Source organism: Diadema antillarum, unplaced genomic scaffold (genome assembly GCF_040938485.1).
Source record: "Diadema antillarum isolate AM-2024a unplaced genomic scaffold, OU_Dant_1.0 seq00000297_RagTag, whole genome shotgun sequence".
Classification (NCBI taxonomy): Eukaryota; Metazoa; Echinodermata; class Echinoidea; order Diadematoida; family Diadematidae; genus Diadema; species Diadema antillarum.
The window spans coordinates 75,232-93,498 of NW_027271320.1; positions in this window are offsets into that span (position 1 = coordinate 75,232).

Genomic DNA, 18,267 nt, shown 5'->3' on the forward strand with positions numbered 1-18,267 from the left:
TGCATTTCCCATAGAAACCTGCCCGACAATACTCAGGTCTACGTGGTCTTCAATGGGTTAATAAGATCGACAGCAAAGAGGACCAAATCCACCCAAAAATAAGAAATCGTCCAAAGCAATGAAAATCACAGTCCTTTCGTATCATTTGTAACAACATTATCAACTTGGCAGCGATACGAGCATCGTTCGAAAGGCAGGCTCGTCAGCTTTTAAAGTGCGAAATGTCCTCATGCATTAACAACCTCTTTTACGCAGCTGGTAATCTGCTGCACATTGGATCAATTGGGGAGGACTTGTACGGTTCCAACGGAATGAGAGCGAAAGGGAGGGGGGGGGGGAAGAGAGATGGAGAGAGAAAGAGAGAGAGAGAGAGAGAGAGTATACTGTTGAGATGCTGTATAATGTGTGCTGTGACTACATGTGATGTACATACAGGGTATACATTGCATTCTCGATACATGGCGTAATAGGCAACTTCTGAATTTGTAAGGTATCCGAAAACCTACAAGTTCCGGTCACTTACTGGCAAAGAATCTCTAAATAGACCCAAGGTTTCTTTCAATATAGTAGCTTTCATCTATCCCTCTCTTCTCCTTCTCTCTCTCCCTCCTTCTCTTTCTCTCCTATTTTTTCTTCAGTAATATGTGGTCCCACTTAATTGTAATGGAAAGTCAAAGTTTTTTTGTTTTTTTTTAACTATTCACTTATGACAACTGGGGGAAATTTTTCTGTGCATATCCCCCCCCTCTATTTATCTATCTCTCTCTCTCTCTCTCTCTCTCTCTCTCTCAAGTCTCTTGGTCTACTGAATGTGATGAATGGTCTTTTAATTGGATCTTATCATGTAACAAAATGCGAGAGATAGATGCTTTTGTCACTGGAATAATAGCTAAGAGGTAAGGAAATCAACATATGAGTCACTGCATGCCATGACCATTTGACCTTCAGCTTAGCTTGAAAAAACAAAAACGGGAAAAAAAAAAAATAAAACTCCGGTAATAACAAGTCTGGGAAAATAATTTGTCTGATATGCATGTCCATGTACAAGGATAAATTCCTTATACCCATAGTAGCACTTTATTTATTTCCTAGATTAGCCTATACACATTTTTGCTATAGAAAAAAAAGGCTGTTTACAATCATACATGTTTAGGTGATGTATCATTACAAAAGCCTTATAATATAGGGAGAATTATTTCTTGGTTTTTGACAGATACGAATTCATCAGGTGCTGAGCTCTGAATTGATACATAATTTGCCTTGCTTCTGTTACAAGGAAAATAATTTCAAAAAAAAAAAATCAAAAGTTAGAAAACTGTATAGGTTATACTGCCAAAGTTGGTGTTGTGATCTTCGAGTTTATGCAGGTAATGTGCTGATGCACCACATATATGTCTGTTTGTATATGAATACATCAAAATAAACACATACATATGAACACATACATATGAATACATGCTTATGCCCCTGTGTATAAGTGTGTAAGTGTGTGTGTGCATTTGTTGTGTGTCTTGAAGGAAATTGTTCAATAAAGCTTTACTGATAATGATATTGATAATAGCACAGATGAATTCACGCATGATATTGATCTCTATCCCTCTTTAATTTTATATCTTCTCCCTTTCTTTCTTTCTCATCTCTCATTCTTCAATCTCTTTAATATCTCTTTCTAACTCTTTCTCTTTCTCTCTCTTTCTCTCAATATCTTTATCTCTCTCAATATCTTTACATATCTCTCTCTCAATATCTTTCTTTATCTCTCTCTCTCAATATCTTACTTATACCTCTATCAATATCTTTCTTTATCTCTCTCTCTCTCTCTCAATATCTTGCTTATACCTCTATCAATATCTTTCTTTACCTCTCTCTCTCAATATCTTCATCTCTTTCTCTCTCTATACATATATATCTTTCTTCATCTTTCTCTTCTATCCTCTCCTAATATCTCTCTCTTATCTTCATATCTCCCTCTCTTCATCTCTTTTTCTCTCCATCTTTCCTCTCCTCTGTCTCTCTCTCTGCTGGTGACATGTTACATTCTTCACACTTTCATCCACTAAAGGGATGTTTTCCTCAAATTCAATTGCAACCCTGCACAGAAGCCACGCGCAATTACGGCATCATCATTGAATTTGACAAAGTGTATGGGACCCTAATTGCAGACTTGCGCTGGTATGCCCAGCCATGCACAAACAGGCGGTCGTTCAACCACAAAATGATTCCTTTGTCTATTCCTTTTTTGAATCCTCTTCTGATCAAATCCAGAGACATTTTTGCCTTTATGCTGGTTCTCTCCCTAATGCTTATACCCTACATAATGAAAATGATGCGGTATTATTGAAGTCCTCCAGTGTTCATCAGATCTCTTAAAGGGAAACGGTAGTCATGACAACAGAAACATATCTTCGTCTTCAGACTGTGCATCTTTGGGCATAAGAAAATTTGATCTCTAGAAAACATTCCATCCTCCTTCCACCACCCTTCCTGTCTCCTCTTATCTCCTCCTCTACCCCTCTTCCAATTTTTCTCTCTACCTCCACCCCTCCCCCTACCCCCTTCTCCTATCCCTCCCTCCCCTACCCCCTCCATCTCCCTGATATTTATCCATGATTCTTTTCCCAATAATGCCCCCTTTTTTATTTCCACACTCCCTTTCAACGTGTAAATGTTTGATGAATTCGCGAGTAAACACGGGCGCAGGTTTTCACGGACCGGCAGACATTGGCTCATCCCTCCTACCACCATCTGTCTCCAATCTCTACATCTCTACATCTCTCTCCCTCTCTCCTCTCTTCCAATTATTTTCTACTCTCTCTCTTTTACTCCATAGCCATTTTCACACCAGTTGAGAAACGTAATTGCAATGCTGAATTACAATTACAATTATGATTATGTTTAGATTTATCTTCCAAGCACAAGATACTGAGGAAAGCTTCACAGATTCTGTGTGTTTGTTTGTTTGTTTTAATTTCAGAGCATGGAGAGGACTGGCTTTCTTTCAAGTTCCCACGAATTAGTCTCGAGCATTAAGTAGCATACACTTTGACTGCAGTGCATGCACTTGAGGAGTGCAGTGGTTGAAAGGTCATTGTAAAATCCACCCCCTAAAACATGATCTGGAGGTCAATTTGTGCACATGAATGTCTCATTCCACAATTCTTGAGAAACGCGATAGAAAAACACCTTGTACCTTCATTTCAATCAACATTCAAATTACAATTCAAATCACCTTCCAAGATTCCAGTTTGCATACACATGGCCGTAATGCATCATTTAAATCATGATTCTGGTGATGTGTTCTTAGAATCACGATTCAAACTATGCACTCTTTGTACATGTGAAAACAGCCTCTCTCTCTCTCCATCTCTTTCTTTCCTCTCTTTTACTATGTTGTGACAGGGCCTATTATAGCACGAGGATACCAACAAAAGCCGTTAAACACCAGCACAGCACAGGCGAGGAAAAACTGTTTACACTCTGTGAGGGGGGCAAGTGCAAGAGATATCATTATCATTTAGAGGGATGCTGGTCAGGCCTGGCATTGAGGCTAGAAGGTCTGCAGTAGCCATACAATAGCATACACACTGATGAAGTCAAGTCGGAAGCACAAGGGCATAGGAGAATCTATCAGCTTGTGTGGCATGAGTTTAACATCATTCTGTTGCTAAGCCAAGCACCTATGAGTGAGATATGCACATATACTTACATATTCCATGTTTTTTTCAATTCTATCAATGCTTGGCCAACATCTGTGCTTTCTCAGAAAACTAATTTCTTGACAACATAAAGTTAAAGCCTGTCCTTGACTTTCTTCTAGCAAATCTTATGCTCACAGATGAGATATAACAATTCTACTGCTACTTTTCTGAGTAATCAGGCGTTTGAACTTTGCTATGCAAGACACACACATCTTCTGAAGAAAAAAAATATCATGTTATAATTAGAATGAAAAGCTAATGGAGAGACAATGAATAAGTAATTACTCATCAATAAGCACAACACAAGACTACAAAAGTGGTACATTACCCTATAAACATTTAATTTCTTTCTCTTTTTTTTTGGGGGGGGGATGGAGAGCTAAACATAGAATATACAATATCTTGTTTTTTGAGGATGTTTTGACACTGACTGATACACGCTTCACTCAAAGCCTTTATTTTGATTAATCAGTGAATTCCTCACATGAGAAAATAAGCCTTCCCTACTTATCCTACTGCTCTTGAAAGGCAATAACTTGAGACCAGCGGAGGAAAATTATTTTCAGGTGAGGTATGGTGACAGCCTTATCCACTTTCAGCCTGTCATGTTTGTTGTGATGTTCAGGAGGGCTGACCCAGCTTCCGAAAAATCTGCCAGGTGTGTTCATTTCAGCCTTCATTTCAGCGTTCATTTCATCCAGCCCGCTTTGTTTTGAATTCCATCAAGGTCAATTTCACCATTCCAAACCAAGCAAGACAGCAGTGCATTTCAGAGAGAGGAGAGAGAGAGATATATATGAGAGAGATATAACAGAGATATCTATCAGACAGAAATATAAGAGAGAGAGAGATATATATATATACAGAGAAAGAGAGGGAGAGAGATGTAAGAGATGACATAGAAAAAAAAAGAGAATATTTTTGTTTGTTAAATGAGAAATATACTTTCATTTCTGGGCATACTTTGTGAATGCCAGATTTCACAAATCCAACAAGAAAAGTGGGGCCACACATGATGTAATTTGCAATGCTGCAAATGGCTCCTTTATCTCGCAAACTAGATAAATATCTTGAGGTTGATGCAATGAAGTGGGCATTAATCTTTGGGGCTCTCTGTTTTACTGCACCTTAAAGTCTTTATGCTAATGCCCTGCTAAAACCACAGTGAAAACAGCCTAGCCACAAAGCCACTGTCATTTCGCCACTATTCCTTTTGTGGGAGTTCCTGTATGTGTGTATGCGTTTGTAGGGAATATAAAACCTTTTTCCTAGACTTGTGTCTTCCCTGCATGCTTGACACTTGCTTATATCGATTATAACCTTCCAAATTTCATATTCTTTCCTTCCTATTTCAAGCCTTTTCTTTCTCAATTTTGCCATGTATTTCCAGTCTTCAGTCTCCTTCCTGATCATCTTCTTCCACCTCTTTTTTCCTCCCTATCATTATCTTCCGTTTCCCTCCTAATTTCTATTTTTCCCTTCTTTTTCTTCTCCTACACCTTCATCTACTTTGTTTCCTTCTTCCTCTACAATTTCTACTCAACATCTAACACTGCTATTTGTTTTTCTTTTTCCTCTTCTTATCCTCCATTTTCATCTCAGCATTTAAAAAAAAAAATCTTTCTTCTTCTTCCCTCCTTCTACTTTTCCTTCTCTTTCTCCTTTCATTGATCCTCCTCCTCTCTTCATGAATCACTCCCCTCTTTTATTTACCTCTTCTTTCTTTTATCAATCCTTTCCATGCAGAAAGTGTCCCAAATGTTGTATGGTATCTTTTTTCTAACTGTTCCACTTTCCTTTGAACATCTGTCTTCACTGCATCATGTTAATTCCAACTGCTGGGATACTGGGGGAGCTAATCAGGTTGTGAAGACAAATTTATTATATTTTGCTTGTCTAATCATACGGCTGGCAACAAATCATACTCCCCTTCTTATTTTTAGTCGCACAATGACGCAGAGAAATGGAATGTCCGACTGAAATATGAATGCCAGGTAGGTAGCATAATTGTAAAAGTTTTGAATGTATAAAAGATTTATTACGGGACCCTGTCTCTGATCCAAACTATTGTCACATTCTTTCATAACTTTGGCGGTGAGTTTTAAAGACACATACTTTCAATTGAAAGGCTTTGCTGAAACATGAGAGTTTTATCTTTGTAAAGCACTACATAATAAGAAAAGGGCTAAAGAATATAATCATATATCCTAATAATACACAACACAATGTTTGGGTCTAGAATGACACACCCATAAACCCTCTACTGTGACACATTATCAATGCTAAGTTTGTATGACTTAATGATATTGTGTGGATAAACAATATCATCTCTTTGTATTGAATTAAATATGATTTGATTTAAATAAATCAAACCAAATACAATTGAATTTAATTCATTGTTTTTGTGCATGTCATTGAAAGGCCTGTGAGGTACTCACATCTCATTTGCATGTCATGTGCTCGTAACCTATTTCACTGTTGTGTGAAAAAGTGAGAAATATTAAAATTCTACCATTTCCTTATTGTGTGAAGCTTCAATTGTTTCTTTCTTTTTGATGTTATCTATCAAAGTTACTTTGTTCAAAGAATGTTGTTTGACTAAGCTAACAGAGATTATTAGCAAGACATCTTTTTTTTCTTTCTTTCTTTTTTTTTTTTTTTTGGGGGGGGGGGAGGGTGGGATGGGTGGGGATGAGGTGGGATGGAGTGAGGGGGAGGGGGATTAACCTGAACGTCTCTTCCTCCAGCCAAAGAGACAGCTAATAAGGGGTATTGCTTTCAAGAGATGGAGAATGGGTGTTTGGATAACATTCTGTGCCAGACACCACGGACAGCTCCCAATGATCCTGATAATTGACATTTTGGCAGCTCCATTCCTGCTTATCCCCTGCCCCCCCCCCCCCCCCCCCCCCCCCACACACACACCCCCTCAATCCACCAGCACCACCACATCAATAGAACAAGCTCTTCTTCTTCTTTAACCCCATTTCAGTAATGGTGGATCCTTCTTGTGGTGGTAATGGCATCTTTTGACCCCAGTGCCAGAAAAAACAAGAGGGTGGCATCTTAGAAGAATAGATGGGGATTGATTTGTTTACAATATAATCAAAGGAGTAGAGGAATGGGAAGAGAGATCTTCTGAGGGAGTGAAAATTAACCTGAATTACATCAATGGAAGAAAATTTGTGGTAATGGGGGACTCTTTGCCTTCTCACCTCCAAAAAGAGTTTGTGGGGGTAATGATAGGAGGTTGGTATGGGCGAGATGAGTGCGTTGAAAGACGATAATAGCTCCTAACTTGGAAGACGGGAAGTGAATTGTTATTTGGGGGGTAGTGGGTAGAGGCCTTGTCGCCTCCCCTGTCATCAGGAGCGGTGTTTTTCTTGAGTGTGGATTCTGAAGGGAGACCATTGGGGGAGCAGACGCTGGGGGCTAAGACAACTTTGACACGGATGAAACAAAAGATGGATCAACGGATGGATGGATGGATGGATGGATGAATGGATGGATGGATAGATGGACTGATAAAGACATAGATGGTTTTCAAAGATTACAACCAGGTGGATGTTTCTGTTGATGGATGTGACGGTTGATAAATAGATACTGTATATGCTGTTAATCTCACAAGTGTTTAATTCTTACAAACTTCACGTAACATAGTTGGTCTGTGAATTTAACAACATGCGAATGTGCCACCATGCTCTAGGGCAATGGGGCATTTACAATATCTTTGGTGTAAATTTGCGAAAACAACTTGGGAAAATATCTCTGACCTCCTATTTGTTTTTCATTCCTTTTGTTAATAATTTCTTTACTATCATCAATCAAAGATAGCTAAAACCATCTTCAACCATCATACTAGGTGTCATTCATATTCATTCAGATTCATCACTAGCATAACTCCATTTCCTGCAACAGCTTTTACTATAGTTAGCACTATCCTAGTCATTAAGTTCATTATCTTTACTACTGTAATCACAATCATCACCATTATTATCATAACCTGGGATATCATCATTGATTATTCTTTTGTTAAAAGCCATCATAAATGGCCTTATTTGGACAACACAACTATGAGTCATTGCATAATTTTTCATGCAGATGACATATCTCTCATGCTCCTACCGATGCAATATAGGCCACTTTGAATTTCATCCCCCTCCCAGTTATTTCTTTTTTTTTTCTTCAAACTTTGGAGAATTCGCCAGCAAACATTTGCTCCAAAAGAAGAAAAATATGCACACTGCCCTCCTGGGTACAAGAGATATACATGTATAAATGAGAGAATGAGATAGGGTGGAGAATGGAAGGCAAATAAAACATCAGTCATTCTTTTTATGGGGGTGGGGAGGGGTGAGGGAGGGGTGAGGGAGGGGTGGGGAGGGGTGAGGGTCTTTAGGGGAAGGGGGAATGGTGGGGGGGGGGGACAGTTGACCTAAATCTGTGTCACATTACGCAACTTACTTCTCATTACTGCCATTGGCCATGCTTTTTATGTGTGTGTGTGTATGTGAATGTGAATGTGTTTGTGTGTATGTGTGTATCTTTTTTTTTTGGGGGGGGAGACAAGGATGTAAATAGGACCTATGCATAATTATTATAATGAGTATAATACTGAGGGTCAACCGCATGAGACAGACTTGGATTACAGAGGGAGAGATGAATGCAAATTGGAAGAAATACAAATTGTTGTGTTACATCCCTTTAAAAGTTTTAGAGTATTGGCTTCGTAGGTCGAGTCGAGGAAACATATCACACGGTCCACAAATAGCATTTCAATATAAAAGACAACAAAACGATACTTTTTATCAGATTTGACAAAAACACTTACTTCATATAGCTGAGATTTCAAGTGAATATATGATTTGAAAGAATTTTGCTCAATCTTTAATACCCAGGAAGTAAACACACACACACTCAGACTAACAGGATGATAAAATAAAACAAATCCAGCACCCTCGGATGTTGACGGCTAAGCGAGACCGCACCTCGAGAGCTCTCGAGCAAAACCAGGAAATTACGCCAATGAATAAATGGAAACAACTCACAAAATTAACTTAAAAGCCTCGACACTCGACATCTGTCACTTGAGTAGCTCCTAACACACACACAAAAACTCTCACAAGGCAAGAAATCTGACTCGCCCTCCCCTTGAAATCTCGCATCCTTTACAGTTTTTTGTCTTCCGTTTTCCCGTTTTTCTTCTCATCCATTATCACTCACATTCTTGTGTCTCTGTCCCCTTCTCCACCCATCGAGACCTCCAGCATCCTTTTCCAGCCTTCCTCCTAAACAGGAATATCCCATCTCCAGTCATTCAACCCCCGAACAAATCTCCTTATGCTCCGAAAAGAGCGGCGCATCCATTTTCATTTCCCGGGCAAAAGCCGTTTGGCAGCTAACCTACTTTTCCCCGGCCACAAATTGACCATATTTTCGTTTTTCCGTCTTATATCTTCGCTTCAGAAGGATGATGCGCTCTTTTCTATCCTCCTCGTCACCCCTCTCCCCCCGTCCCCCGTCCCCACCCCACCCCTACGCCAGCCTAGCCCTCTCATCTCATCCGAAAAACCCCTTAAACTAAAGTCTCATCCTGTAGCGAGTTCCCTACTCAACATAATTGAGCTATACACGGCAAAGCTTATGGGACACAAACACTGCCAACTCACATTGAAAAGCTAGGCTCAGATTGTGTGCAATAAAAAAAAAGCACATGGCAAGAAGGAGTCACATAAAAGGTATAAACAGAACCTTATATCTCCATATCTATTCTCACCATGTGGCTGTGGCCTTTGAGTCAGTGGTACAACTGAAAATCTCAAGTAGAAGCACATTCATTATGCATAGATTTGAACAATTTACTCTACAAGACCTTAAGGAATTCATCATTTTTACTACTCATACCCATTATCATCATTATCAATCACCATATTAACATCATCTTCATCCTCTTTTATTCGTAATCATCTCTGGTCCACGACGGCATACAAGAAGTACTAAGCAGAGGGGGCAGAAGAAGTACTCCCTAATTCACACTTTAATCTTGTTTCTTTATTCAAAAAGCATTTTTTTTCCATTATTCAAAAAAACTTCATGTAACATTTCTTTTCTATTTGTACAATATTGTTTCAGTAATGGTCTCATAATATTCATTGTTGTTGGTGGTGTTGTTGTTTTGGGGAAGACAGCATAAAAATATCATTATAAGAAGTGCCATCACCAATTACATCATCAATATCATTTAACATCATCATTGGCATCAGTGAACATCATCACTGTAACCATGGTTACCGGTGTCTTACGTTCAAGCAGTATTATACCTGAGATGATCCGACTATCATCTCATTCTATATTATGTCAAAAACATACACACACACACACACACACACACACATTCACACACAGGCAATGCACGCATCAATAAATGCAGCTGCTCTTGCTTTTAGAGCAAGTGCCTTCGTCTGTGGTGTGAAATGGGTGGTGGGGGGGGGGGGGAATGGAGAACCATCAACTCATTTTGCATTCAGAGCCCATCTAGGTGCCTCTTTCGGCCCTGCGCTCTGCCATGCATGGCCAGGGGAACCACCCAAATAGACTCCGCTGCCTACCGTGACCCACTTCTGTGCTCTCAGAAGCAGCTACAGAAATTTGAAAAAAAAAAAGTCAGCATCTCATTTGTTCATCTTTGACGTGAGCTGTTTGTATTTTTTCCTTTTTTGTGTTCATTTGCTCCTCCCTTTTCCCTTCCCCCCCCCCAAAAAAAAAAATGAAGAAATATCTATAAACAAAGGCAGAGGCAATATGTGTGATACAGCAAAATAAGCTCATCTTCAACACGGGAAGGACAGGGAGATTGGTAAGTGTAAGATGTTTTTACATACATCTGAACAGACCAAAATAATTTTTGAGTCACTCAGGGTAGCTTTTTTTTTCCCTTCCCCCATATCAAAATGTCAGAAAATGGACAGATTTCAGGAAGTTTTCGGGGGGGGGGGGGGGGGGAGAAGAGGCCTGCCAAATCAGGATGACTTGGCAGCACTGTAAGAGAGAGAGAGAGAGAGAGAGAGAGAGAGAGAGAGAGAGAGAGAGAGAGAGAGAGATAGAGAGAGAGAAAGATGCAGATTCTTGATCGATGCTATCCCCAAAGTTCATCGGACAAGAAAACCATTTTTGTGGTTTGGTTTGTACCTGTGCATGAGTCACAAGCGAACGACCAGATTCATGTCAAGAGCTCCGAGTGTCAGCATCATCATTTACCACATTAGCTCCACTCTTTAAGCATCTCTTAAGGAGCTATTAACCTCTTTGGATGCTCCACCACCACCGCAACCCCCTAAAAACAGACACTAATTGATCGCATCACCTCATCTCATCGGTGGAAGACAATTCTGGGGTGATGACACGCGAACCCACTTCCATCCATCATTCTACACCTTTCACAATGTTCTCCTAGCATGTTTGGAAAATTCACTTCATCGTATACCAACATATGCATCACATTTTTTTCAAACATCCAAGGTAGCTGAATCTTTCTCACAGACTAGCATGGATGAAGTACAGGGGGAGAGCCTTGTACACAATTATATTTTTCAAGTATGACCCATACATTACCAATAGCTACACTCCTACAGAGAGAAGAGTATGCTTAACTCTTTATGTGCCAGGGAGTTTTGGACAGTGTGTACAATGCTATGGGGTTTTCAGTGCTAATTGGCACTCAACACACATAAATGGTTAATACTGAGGAAGACCTTACACCCAGTTTGGTCACTTCTGATATTTCTCTACTAACTTTGGAGGGGAAGATTTTAAAAAAGGAGATATAGCCACACAACAGAAAGAAAGTGCAGATGAAAGTTGACCTCCGAACGGACTGGGTCACCTTCCTAAATAGCTGCGGCAAATCATTGGCGGCAGTGCCTTTTAGAGTCTGGGCATACACAGTGGTGTCCGATGTCAGAAATAACATCAACCCCCAGCACCATTATCTGGCTAGAATTTCCCCTTTTTATCTTCACTTCTGTTGCATTTCCTATTTGGGCACTTTCCTTTTTTTGTCCGCCGTAGCCTAACACTACTCTTTCTCTCCCTCTATCCCTCCCTTCATGTATTCATCTTTCCATGGATCTATCTATCTAGTCATCTATTGCTCTCTTTACATTTATGCAGTTATATAGAATAGATATATATATCCATATCTTGAAAAAGAAAGAGAGAGATTAGCAGTTTTCTATTCTTACTCTCCAATTTTCTTCTGTCATACCACTTCCAAAAGAAGACAACAGCTAACCTCATCTCTGCATTTTTTACATTTCTGCTCACATGAGGGCTAGTATCATCTTTTAGATGAAAATGTTTCAATATCTTTATATTTCTTGAGATGCCTCGCTTCCACTTGCCTCAAGATATCGGGCAGTCCACTTTTCAGGATATTATTGTATACTGGTGCCGTTTAAACCCTGTTATATTGATTATAATGTCTACTACGAGTGCTGCAATTCTCAGCCAACCCTGAGTGTATTCAATGTACATGGAACAAATGTGGCATCACTACATTCACAGTTTCTATGGCAACACCAAAAACATCAGAAAGATATCCTCATCTTACAACAATAAATAAGCTAAGTGAGAAACTTGCACACCACATTGCCAATGTCATACAAGGAGAAGCAAGACTTACCTGAAGGACGGAGATTTAAGGTAGAGATATCCCATGATGCAACAGGTGCAAAGCAGGAGAGAAAGAGAGAGAGAAAAAAAAAAAGATTGTCATTAGTCACTGTTACATGGGAATGGTTGAATGTATACATTTAAATACTTCCATCTTTTCTGACTTCATATAATTTTGTGCTGATTTGATTTTTCCCTCTCTCTCTCTCTTTATGTTTGTATATTCATCACTCTTTCTTTATCTCTATCTCTTTCTCTATCTCTCAATATATTAGAAATATATATATATATATATATATATATATACTCATTATATTCACTTATATATTCACCCCTCCCAATATAAACATGAACACCAATCTATTTATGTGACATATATATTTCTTCTTCCCTCTCAATCAATATCTTCTCTCCTTCTACTTCTCTCTCTTCTCATCTACCCTATCTACTTTCCATCTGTTAATTGATTGGTATGTCCCCATTCCCCTTTAAAAGCAAAGCAAATGAAATTAACCCTCTTCAAACCATAACATGAAGTTTTTATTGCTACTGCACAAGACAAACTTGCCAGGAACTATGATAGGGTTAAGAGGTCAAACAAAAGTGAACCATCTTGCACCTTGGGCGAAGGATGTCCTCTTAAAAAATCTTGCTGGAGGATATTTGAATGCGCCTCAAACCCTGATTGATTTGCCCCCCTGGTCCCCCCAACTATTTGGTACCCCAGAGCCTTCAAACACAGAATGCAGAAATACCAATTAGGGCAGCGAAGACTGCTGGTAATAAATTGAGGAGGCTTTTTTTTTCGGGGGGGGGGGGGGGGGGGGGGGGGGGTTATAGTATATTCCTGTTCTCATTTCCTTTATTGAAATTCATTGACTTACCCAAGGCATTATTCTTTCTATTTGTCTAGCTTTTTTGGTGTATTCTTTTTTTTTTTCAAATCTAAGGCCTATATTTGACAATAGATGCCAATGATTATTGTAATCAACTCTTCCTGAATTTAGCAGAATATGACATCCATACAATTCTTGTCAATGTCTCATTTTTTGGAGGATGACAATTAAAGATCTGATGAATAATTTTCCTTTTGTTTTGTCTGACACCATGCAAACAAAGAGGGCAGTATTATTCCCAGAAATTGTGATCAAAGGTCATGATATTCCTTGCCTAAAATATGTGGGGCCACTAAAGAGCTATCTAAGGAAGATAGGAAAACACTGATCTGGATTTTTTTTTAAGGGGTGTATCTTTAACCCATTGAAGGCCAGTCCCAAGTACACTCTGGTAGGTGACTGTAGGAAAAGTGTGTTGTAGCAGAATCAGCACATTCTCAATGGGTTAACAGAGCTGAATTTTCTTTGAGAATATTCTTCCAGATTGAACATCATCTCTCATCTCTTAGCTTTTCTGTTAATGCTTTTTTTCTTCTCTACTAGCTAGCATCATTTTGTATCAGGAGGCTAGATAAGCTTACCTAATATCTAATATCTACCATCTGGAGACAGAAACTTAATTGGGTTGTCATGACAGGCATCTATGCAAATGATGAGCTTGAGGACATCATCTACTCATCTTCATTCAGCAATCATCAGTTCTACTAATGTCTCCTTGTAATTACTCCTGAGACAACTACCTTTGAGGACCTAATCCTTCCTCTAAAAGTGTGCACGACATAGTAAAAACGATCAGAATGCATCATTTATGCAAATCCATGAAAACATGCTACTGCAGTTGACAGGGGAAAAAAAATTAAAACAATAACCCAGTTCAGAGTTCCGCTTTTGCACATGAGCAAAAAAAGTCAAAACAATTAGCCAGTTGCGGGTTCCACTATGTGCATGAGCAGGAAAAAAACAACGACATCAATTGTACCAATACGGCATGTTGGTTTTTAAATTCACTGAGATAAGCATCTGTGATGTAATGATTATTTAAGGTGATTCTTACAAATGGTACTTGCGAGCACTTCCACCAGCCAGCAAAAGTGGTATTTGGAAATATCAATAGAGAAAGAGTGTTAATACATTCAATTCAAAAGAGTAAAATGGATGCTTTCCCAAGTGTTAATGGACAGATCATTCTGGTCACTTGGAATATGCAAGTTCATCCTGTGTGCAAACGTGATTGATGAAATTCATGAACTGTTTCAATGGGCAAGCATTCTAGAATGCATCATGTTGCTTTGAAAACAAGCGAAGTGAATATTGTATAAAACCAACCGGAAAAAGAAAGGTCATTTGTATCCATCGCATGTACATGAGCTAACTCTACACTGGCTTATCAACAGGGGTGTCTTGCCCTCCACTCCCAGACCCCCCCCCCCCCATGCCCCATCCTCCCCTCCTATCCCCCCTCCATCTCAATTACATGCAGACCGATAGACGACCGCATCTTCTTACTCCAACATGCAGTGGTGTTACCGTCCCAGTTTTCCCTGGGAGCAATGAAGACGTTTTGCCCCTCTCTTGCAGCTGCTCCATTGCTTTCGTGAGCACACATTAACCTACATCCGATACGAATTAGATTGCGCGTAAATTTTCGGGCCAAACTCGGGCAGCGGGAATTCAAGCACCGCCTGGGAACGTCAACAGAGCGTTAGCGCCACGGCACAACACAAGATTCTCTTACAGTGCTCAGTCAAAGTTTAACTTTTTCACAATGCTCAGGATGAAGGTGAAAACCGCAACACTCTAGAAGTTGACAAAATGTGTGAGTATACACTGTTAAACAAAATGACTGGCATGTCTGTATGCTTTTCAGACATAATTGATACCTCATTATGCTCATGAAAAGTGATCACGGCTGTGCATGTCTTTGCTTAATTGCGGTTGATGAAAACCATCACCACGGCCTAAACGTGTCGAGCAGTTGGCATGCGCCAGAGACGGGATGCCACAGAGAGAAGACATGCGATTGATTGGTCCCCCGCCATGACCCCTTAATCGACATGATGGCATCCACTTGGGGGTGCGAATTTGATGCCCAGCATGATAAAAAGGAGCTCATATGCACAGGGTTGTGTCAATGGCATTGCCCTGAGATGTGCACCTCAGTGACTCTGTCTCCTCACACAGATCACAATGTGTGGGACTGTGACATATAAGGCTCACCATAACCTTGACAGCATAACAAAATTATCTATGCAAGGGACTATTCAATTCAATTTCAATTCATTTTCATATTTCTCGATGAAAAAATACATCAAATATAACAAAATTAAATGAAGTACACGATATCAAGCTGGTGACATAATAGAATATTGCAAATATTAGCATGACCTCCTCAATACTACCCCAGAAAATTACACATTATAAAGACTGCTGTGATTATCACCCACTAATGCACCTGCACACACACATGGCTAAAGGACATGGATTACCTGCGTGCTCGAGCATCATTTTTCCTTCATCAAATTTTCTCCAAGTTCCATCAACTAGAAAGGTCCCCATGGCTCACCTCAGTATAAATTGCCCCACATACCTTGATCACACGAACCCCCAAAATCCATACATCATTTACAGAGGGGCATAAATCCAGAAGCAGCCCTGACTTCTGATCCTCTAATCACAATATCTCACATAAAATTAGCTGACTGTTATCATTTCTTGTTGTCTAAAAATGAATCATGTATTCCTCCTTTCTCTCTATATACAATATACATATATTTATCCAAAGCCTACCCTCCCCCCCCTTTCTGCCTGGTGTTTTATTGCTATGTAATTAACTGATCAATAAACCCTGTTACTGGTACACACATTTTAAACACAAGTTTACAAGAAAGACATCATATCATTACATGTGCATCGATAAACATTCATTGGAATGATTTTTTTTCTCTCTCTCAAAGAAGAAAAAACATTTTAATCCATCCAAATAAACACAACAACAGAAGGCAAGTGATAAACATGTACATCTAAAAGCATACATTCACAGCCCTTCCTACATGTCTATCTCTCTACATGTATTGGCATACACTGTATGCACACACATATCGAGTTAGCTCCTCGTAGCGTCGTCAGGGCTTGAGAATATACTCCGGACAGATGCGAGTCTCGATCGCCGTGCATGGTCGTCGGTGCCCCCCAGGGGAGCGGGTCACGTGTGAAAGTGTCGCGCTGAGTTATGCTCCGTGCGGTGGTGATTCGTCTCCATCTTCTCCGGTCCTACCGCATCAGCATCCTCTTCCTATAGTCCCCCTCCCCCTCTCCCCTCCCCATCTCATGATTCCCCTTGTCTTTGCCCCCTTCCCCTCCAATCTATTCTTAACTTGCACTCTTAACCATAGATATATATTCACCCCATGTCTAAGTTTTCCCCCATCCTACTAACGTGGCATATTTCATGACATTGGTACTAGGTGCTGGCGGAAAGCTCAATGAGGGCATGGTGGATTTTAACAAACTGGGCAAAACCAAACAAAACAGCAGCACAGCAAGACTGCGCATCGGTATAAACGTACGATAATCACCTTGTGTAATTGTATGGCCATTTGGACCGTAACTAAATATTGCAATGTTCTCCTAAACCAAGGTAAAACTTCAAAAGAAATAATAACTCTCTATTTCTATGCCCAATGTTGATGTAAAAGAATATTTGCCTCTGTGATTTTTGCACACATTTGGACATTATCCTGAAGATGGGATCACAAGCACTTTAACTTTATCACTGACATTGACAGTTTTATAGATACCATTCAACTGCAATCGTATACTACAGAAGTAGGCGTCAGTGGGATAAGGAGTTAAGTCTTTCTGTGCAATGGGTTTTGGGAAGTGCGTACAATGCTATGAGGTTTCTGTACCAATCAGCACGCTAAGCACACGATGAGTTTATAATTTCAGGTCATTTTCTTCTTCTTTTCCTCGTTCTTCTCCCATTCATCCTCTTTTCATGAACATCACTGTTTCTTCATCTTTTTCCCTCATGCATGTCTTTCCATGTTTCTTCTTTTCAAAGGGAGTTGCATGTCAGGAAAACCTTGTACTACAGTATATTGTCCAAAGCATATGGTCAGTGTAAGCTGCCGCATTAAGTGTCCAGAAGAAAAAAATATTGAGGCAACAAATTCAAAGAGTCCTCTCACTTTTTCTTGAATATCATCAATCAGTCGATGATAAATACAGTATCAAACTCAAATCTATTAAAGAATTAAATCTCAAACAGCTGCATGCAGATTTAAAGATGATGAAAACCAATACATATCATACATCTCATCAAAACTGAAAAATCTCCAGGGAAAAAGGATGACATTAACTCCAACGAGCCAAGCGTCCATCTAACATGAACTAAGATTCGAGGGGGAAGGCCTCGGACATCAGCATGTATTCATCATCGTTGCTTGAGCCCCGTAAATGATGGAGGGGCTCGTTTTCCGTTCTGTCACCGCCGCGGCTCGCTCGTACCTCAAAAAACGAAGTGACGGTGAGAGGCAATTGGTCACAGCCGAAAAAATTGCCCCCTGATTAATTTTAATTGCACCAGCTCCCTCCTCTCCCAGCTCTCTCCCATCTCTCTCCCCCATGCTCTCTGGGGGGCTTCCAAACGCTGTTTGCCTTAAAAATGCATTTCACGGAACTGGTCACTCGTGAGGAAAGCTCGCCGAGATTGCCGAACGTTTTACAATCCACGCACAGCTCATCCAACCGTCCAAAAAGGCGGGTATAGCTCCCATCATACCTTCCAATCCGCCAATCTTTGGGGAAATAAATCTCCGCTTAACCTAAGGGACCAAAGTGGTGGTGGACCACCACGGCTCTTGTCTTCAACAAATTTCCGGGCATTGAATGCAGAAAAAGATTCATTTAACAATTGGATGGACCACTATCTTTAGGGAATTAAACTGCTTTGAAGCCTCTACCACGAGCAATTTTGGAAGGTATCATGAGAAAAGTTTGTA